This window comes from Theobroma cacao, chromosome 7, assembly GCF_053813885.1.
Source record: "Theobroma cacao isolate CCN51 chromosome 7, ASM5381388v1, whole genome shotgun sequence".
Taxonomy (NCBI): domain Eukaryota; kingdom Viridiplantae; phylum Streptophyta; class Magnoliopsida; order Malvales; family Malvaceae; genus Theobroma; species Theobroma cacao.
Genome location: NC_142645.1, coordinates 32,983,359 through 32,990,070, shown reverse-complemented (window position 1 = coordinate 32,990,070; position 6,712 = coordinate 32,983,359). Strand labels below are relative to the sequence as shown.

Here is a 6,712-nt window from a genome sequence, read left to right as displayed (position 1 = left end):
ATTCATATTCAAAATGAGTTTAAAAGTCTAAAATCTTCATTTAAAACGAAATTACGGTTATTTGAATATAATAAGAAAATAAAAGAACTATTAAGGAAAATATTCTATTTTCTTATAAAACAATATTTATGGAGTTATACGTGAATAATTTTTTTATAGCGTAAAAGCTAAATAAATTTATACATACTGAAATACAGTAAGCCAAAATATTTAAGTTAATTTACAATAACAAGAGGGCCCCCGAATAAACAAAAGTAAAGAGGACTGTGAACCTACGGTTTGAAAAATGCAGATCCAATGGTAGTCCTTGATGAGATCAGCTATCTACAGTCTATACTGAACCTGAAATGGGTGGAAAGGAGGGTGGTGAGATTATAAAATCCCAATGAGTAAACAGACATTATCATAAATATCTAAAGGCGAGTAAAATGGAGGCAAGTTTAAACAACAAATTTCAACCCATTTCATAATGTTTTCAATTTATTTCTTAAACCATAAAATATTTGTAATTTACCAAAATAGTTGTTAAGGCTTATGTCTTTTATTAAAACAAGGCTCAAGCCAAAACTAATCCTCAGGGATACCTTGGCCGAGGCATCTAACTGAGTCCACCAAGGGTGTTAAAATATTCACACGTGAAACACATTTTTATTTTTAAAACAAGCCGTCCCTTGGCGTTGGCCGAGTTACACATTCACGTGGGGGTTCGACGTGAAGTGAGCTCTAATACTACCCCGGGAGTTACCCTCCTCGCCTCTACAACCGGAGTAACTATATAACTGGGTTTACCGTGCCCCTTTAATAGGCAGTCCACGGTAACCCGTCACTGTAGTGACTAACCCACCAATTTTAATAAAATTTCGACAGTATAACGTGACTTTTATTTATTTATCCAGCCTACATAGTAAAATCAACTTACATAAATTTTCCAAATGCACTCACAAAATATAGCCACATATACTCATTTCTCATAAGCCATTCCTAGGAAAATATATATTTTTCTAGTCAATTTGCAGCCTCCAATTACTCAATTTCATAATCAATACAATATATTTTTATTTGTCACATTTATTCCTAAAACATCAAAAATCCCGTTTTAATCTCGTTCTCATTTCATAAAAATACATAAAGGGCATTTAAAAAAAAACTCTAGATAATTTACAATAATAATAAGTTTACTCACCGTTTGTACAAACTAAAAGCTTTCTAAGCGCCCCGATCACTACTCGTCGGGTACGACTTCTTTGCCTTTTCCGGAAGGCTCTCCTCCTAGACACATTACAAAAATTTACACAATTCATTACATTGATGCTAAATCAATATATAATTAACTTAAATCCTATACTAATGCATGGTATAAAATGCAATAGCCTAAAACGGCTTAAACATGGTATTAACCTATTTTTGGCACTTTGCCCGATAAATTGCTAACGCGCTCCATTTTAGCTCTAAATCATCCCATTCTCTCTCCAACATTTCTAACCATTAAATATCAGCCAATAACCTTCTAAAAACAACAAAATCAGCTCACTCCCTTCCTTGGAAAATTCGGCCAAAAATGGGACATTAACTCGGTTAATTTTCTACTTTATTTTTCTATCACGTTTAATCGTTTTTCATCATTTTCTCTTCATTTCCCTTAGAATAAAATCAATTCATCATCATTGTACAGCACTGAGCATCCAGCTAAGAGTGGGTATTGTGAAAATTTAATGATTTCTTGCCCAATTTAATTTCTAAACACATTTAACTAACTAAAACTATCAATTTAACTAAAAATCAAAACCTAAAAATTTCAATTTCTCTCCCCTAGAATTTCGTCCAGGCCTTGATATCACTTTTTGATCTCTCTCCTCAAGCATGCTAAATGGAAATAAAGGCATAGGAAAGGTAGAAATCAAGCTAAAATCGAAAAATCTTACCGTTAGACGCGTAAACGGTCGAAAATCGTGAATTTCCCTTTGAATTTTCTTGTTTCTCTTTGGTTTTTCTTTTTTTCTTCCTTTCCTCTCTATTTCTTCTCTTGTTCTTCCTTATGGCCGGCCAGCACTTAAAATGGGGTTTAAATGGGCTGACTTTTCATTAAAATAATATTATTTCATTAAAAAAATGCCACGTGTCACTTTCCCATTGGCCCATTTTTAAAATTACATCCATTTGTTTCCAAATTTTCACCATACACTTGTCTCACATATCCATAGCTTAGATAAAATTCTCAAACTTATCCAAAGTCTCGGTGGAGTAATTTTTGAAATTTACACTTTTGCCCCCGTAAAAGTGAAAAATTACATTTTTGCCCAAAAAACTGAAAAATTGCCCATAGACATATTTTTCATCCCTTATACTCATACCATTCTCCAATTTGTCAAATTTGATCTAAATTCTCTCAAAATCTCAAATTTTTTCCGTGGGTGGCAAAATTACGATTTTGCCCTACACTCCAAAAATCACAAGAATTAAACTTTTTCACTTCCTATCATTAAATTATACTCCAAATAGTTAATCTTGGTCAAAAATTTCACTCCATGATCAAATTATTATCTTAGGTGGCAAAATGACGATTTTACCCTTGAATATCAAAATTTTTAATTTTACCCCAAATGAACCCTCGAACTCTGAACAATCATTTTTAGTCATTCCTAGACTATAAAATATTAAATTTTATCCTACAATTCCTATTTGAACTAGTTCGAGGTTAAATCAATTTAAGTGTACTGTTGGGTACAATATCGGGTTTCGTCTATTCTTAGGTGCTTTTCTAGCGTAATAACATGCTACTCAGTGCATGTATGTCATGACATGTGTTTATAGGGTCAGGTTTTACAATAAAGGGAGGAAATGAGCTTATTTTTTAGAGGGGAATGAAAGGTCTTGTGCTATCAATTTTTGAGAGGAAAGAGAATCCTTGTGCTGTTGGATTTTTGGGAAGGAAAAGAGAGGAAGCTGAGCTGTTATGGTGACCGGCGGTGATAGTCAAAGTAAAGTGCTTGTTGCCGGCGTTGGGAGTGAAAGAGGAAGGAGGAAGGAGGAAGGATGAAGGCTGCAGCAAAAAGGGTGAGTAAGAGATCGAGTAAAGGAAAGGTAATGGGGGCATAAAAGGAAAAAAATATAATAATAAAATAAATAAAAATATATATATTAAGTGGGTTTCAATAATTTAGAGAAATAAGTAAAGGTGGTACATTGTGGTGGCAGGCCAGAGGAAATAATGAGCGACAGGCAAAATGGAATAAGTAGATGCGTCTTTGAACTAATAGCGATGTAGTGTCCCGCTATTCTGAGGTGAGTAGGGGGTGCCAATTTTAAAATTTTCATAATAGTATAAATGTACGTATATTTTATTTTAGATGCAAAATTATGGATAGCATGTGCTACTATAAATTTTAGGGAATTGTGAATGCAAATTATTTTCAAAAATTGTTTTGAATATATATGTATAAATTATATGTAAAGTGTTTTGAAAATCGAAAAACAAGCCCTTCGCACTGTTTTGCCTCAAAATCTGTACCTTATATTTGTGCAATGTGCATTCATGGTTATATTGCTTATTCACCAAGCAAATTATTGTTTTGAAATTCATGCATAAATATATTTTGAGAAAATAATATATTTTATCGAACCCTGTGTTGAATGCTTTGGAAAATTATTTTGAGATGAGCTTTTAAGGACATAACACAATTTCAAAATAGTTTTACAAACCGAGGGATTCGAGAGTAGGTCGGTTGTCACTTTGGTTAAGTGTGACCCTCGTGCCCGAGTGAGATCTAGCTAGAGGACCTTTAGGTCACCGTCGGGCGATTAGGCGTGGTGGGGACCACGACCTATGATGTATGTATGCGTGGCTAAGCCCCCAGATGATTATCCGATTGGGACCGCTTGATTCTCTTATGTCGGCCAACATTGTTGAGACTGCCATGGCATGTGGGATTCGGTAGAGCGAGGCTCTTGGAGGTTATTACGTGGTATCGAGACCACGAATTTTGTTTGATTTCCTACTCGAGACAAAAATCTCTTTGGGTTTTTAGACTCTTATTTCTTGCATGGTGAAAACAAAATTATACGATTTCCTACAACTCCCCCTGGTTTTACTGTTATAAGAATTTTACCCTCGCGTGCAAGGCGATTTGCGAACTATGTATAAACCTGGTTACTATTTGGTTTCGTGGGAGCTTGCCCATCTTTATTGATTTAATTTGAGTATTACATGAGACAATTTTGACTGTAGAGATCTTTTACGAACATGAGGCTTAAAATGATGTTTTACTGATTTAGTTTGAAAATGGTTGTTAACTTTTTGCTGCACAAAAGTTTACTTATTTGATTTGACATACATTATGGTTGATTATGACTTACAAGAGATTCTCGATATTTTCTTTTATACATATAAGGCACAAATCTTTGTTTGAATTAAATATTTTTATATACCCTGGCAACCTTTATTATTCAAAATATCTACTTTATTGCTCGTTTCCCATCTACGCCCTACTCATAGAGCCGATGATCACTGAGTCTATGAGACTCACACCCTTCTTTTTCCCTTTTCACAAATAGGGATCAGCATAGCGTGTAATCATCGGCGTGTACGGTCCATCGTAAATAGGTAAAGGCATCTCATAGCATTTTATCCCGAGTCTCTCCGCTGTTAGAGGTTGAGTTGTAGCACTCTGGTTTTACTATGTAAACAAATATTAGTTTTGATATAAACGAAAATTTGAGATTTTTGAACTCAATGTATTTAATTGTGATGTCATGACTTAAAGTCAAAATTTAATGGCTATGCTTATTGTTGAATTCATGTTATAAATATATATGGTTCAAACATTAATACGGCTTAGTAAAAGTGTACAATGAATTATTGAGAAATTTCTTTAAGGCTTTTTCAAGATTTGGCGGGATCTCTCAGAGGTCTCGGACGATGGTAGCGACCAAGGAAGGGTCATTACAAAGTTGGTATCAGAGCCCTAGGTTTAGTTGAGTCCTAATAATTCTTGTGTCAATCAGTGGAGTTATTAGAGTTAATATAGAGTTTTGTTTATGGTTTGTGACTGCAGCATAAGTCATAGACAGGAGGCTATATAAAGTCATATTCTTAGTAACCTACCTTTTACTAACATCCTATAAAGGTTATAAGTGGTGCTGTTGTCCAGGCTTGAGATGCCACCCGTGACACGAGCTATTGTTGGAAAGATTTTAAAGCAAATGCTCCTAATGACCGGGTACTGTAATTACGTATTCCTTTGACTAAGGATGAAGGAAAGTGGAGTTGGACTAATAGATCCAAAATAACTTATGCATTTGGTAGAGATATAAATTAAGCCCAAGATTGTTAATAGGGAGAAATTAGATAATATTGAATCGTTATTAAGGTCATTGTAAAGGAACCCGTATGATACTGGTAATAAGGAGTGCATCTTTATTGGAATAAATAGTGATTTTTGAGATTCACTTGAGACTTATACATCTAAGTATTAAGAGAGGTGTAAAGTGATAGTCATGTGCACGGAGGTAAATGCATTGTGTTAATTGAGTTTACTCTGCCTATATATAAATGGTGTTGGGCTTCCGAAATCTTTAGTATGCGAATTTGTGTGGAATATGTGTATAACAACTTAGATGGAGCTGGTTTGGATTTTAATCAACTGATTGCGAGATTCCAAGGTTTAATTTGAAAATATTGGCTTTGCCTATTCTATGTGATAAGCACAAGATAATATAAATGGTTATGGAAATTTTGACGCCAGCTTGGAGGAAAACCAAACAATTAAGGATGATCAATGTAGTAACCTTAAATGCGGACGAATAGCATTGGTCAAGTAAACTCAAACTACCACCGTGCCGTAGAACTAGGAACACCTCATGTCTAGGATGCATGAATGAGATATGAAAAGCATGAAGTTAAACTTACGAGCTGAATTATGGTCATTGGACTTGATGTTAAGCTTTGTTAATTGGATTTTTAAGATCCTGGAAAGTCTTTATACAAATGAATAGAGAAGTTTCTAAATTGCTATGCGAAATATTAAGATAAAATTACACAGATTAAGTCAAGTCCTAAAAATTAAGGGAGACGAGAGATTAAGCCTTGTTAAAAAGCTAAGGATAGAGTGAATGAAAAGTGAGATGAATGATGGGAGAAATATGGATGTTGTTACGTCGCGCATAAGAAGCTTAAGGATAATCAATGTAATCATACTAAGTTAGTTTTATACGGTCCGGATTAAGAACACGAATACCTTGGGAGATCTTAAAATAATGTCCATTAGGAACTAATGAGCTGGAATGTTAATAAGCATACATTGAAATGTTAAAGTTATGAAAGGCTTTGGAGATAAGCCTTTGATTGTTTAAATCCTCAACGAAATTGTATTAAAGGAAGTGCTTAAGTGTTTTGGAAATGTATGGAAAAGTGTGAGAATGCACTAGTTTGACTATTTATAAAAGGTCAAATTTGGATGGTCATGAGTGGTTTGTAAGCAACCAAGCAATGTGTAAGTAAATGAGCAAAAGGAGTTACGATTGGTAGGTAAGAGTAGAACTTTAACGATGAGATTGTGTTCACTGCTTTTGTAAAACCCGACCCTATAAATACATGTCATGACATACATGCACTGAGTAGCATGTTATTATGCTAGGAAAACACCTAAGAAAAGACGAAACCCGATATTGTACCTAACGGTACACTTGAGCTTATTTAACCTCGAACTAGTTCAAA

General features: G+C 34.4%; 1 long non-coding RNA gene across 1 annotated transcript in view; it reads right to left on the bottom strand.

Moving 5' to 3' along the window:
* Positions 1-238: 238 nt before the first annotated feature.
* The window catches only part of LOC148761813 (uncharacterized), a 45,579-nt gene continuing 39,105 nt past the window's right edge, over positions 239-6,712 (bottom strand). The window contains exons 2-3 of the long non-coding RNA XR_016027385.1: positions 1,184-1,269; positions 239-342 (exon numbers count right to left, since the gene is read on the bottom strand). This is a non-coding gene — a long non-coding RNA (uncharacterized LOC148761813). The remainder of the gene's footprint in view (positions 343-1,183; positions 1,270-6,712) is intronic.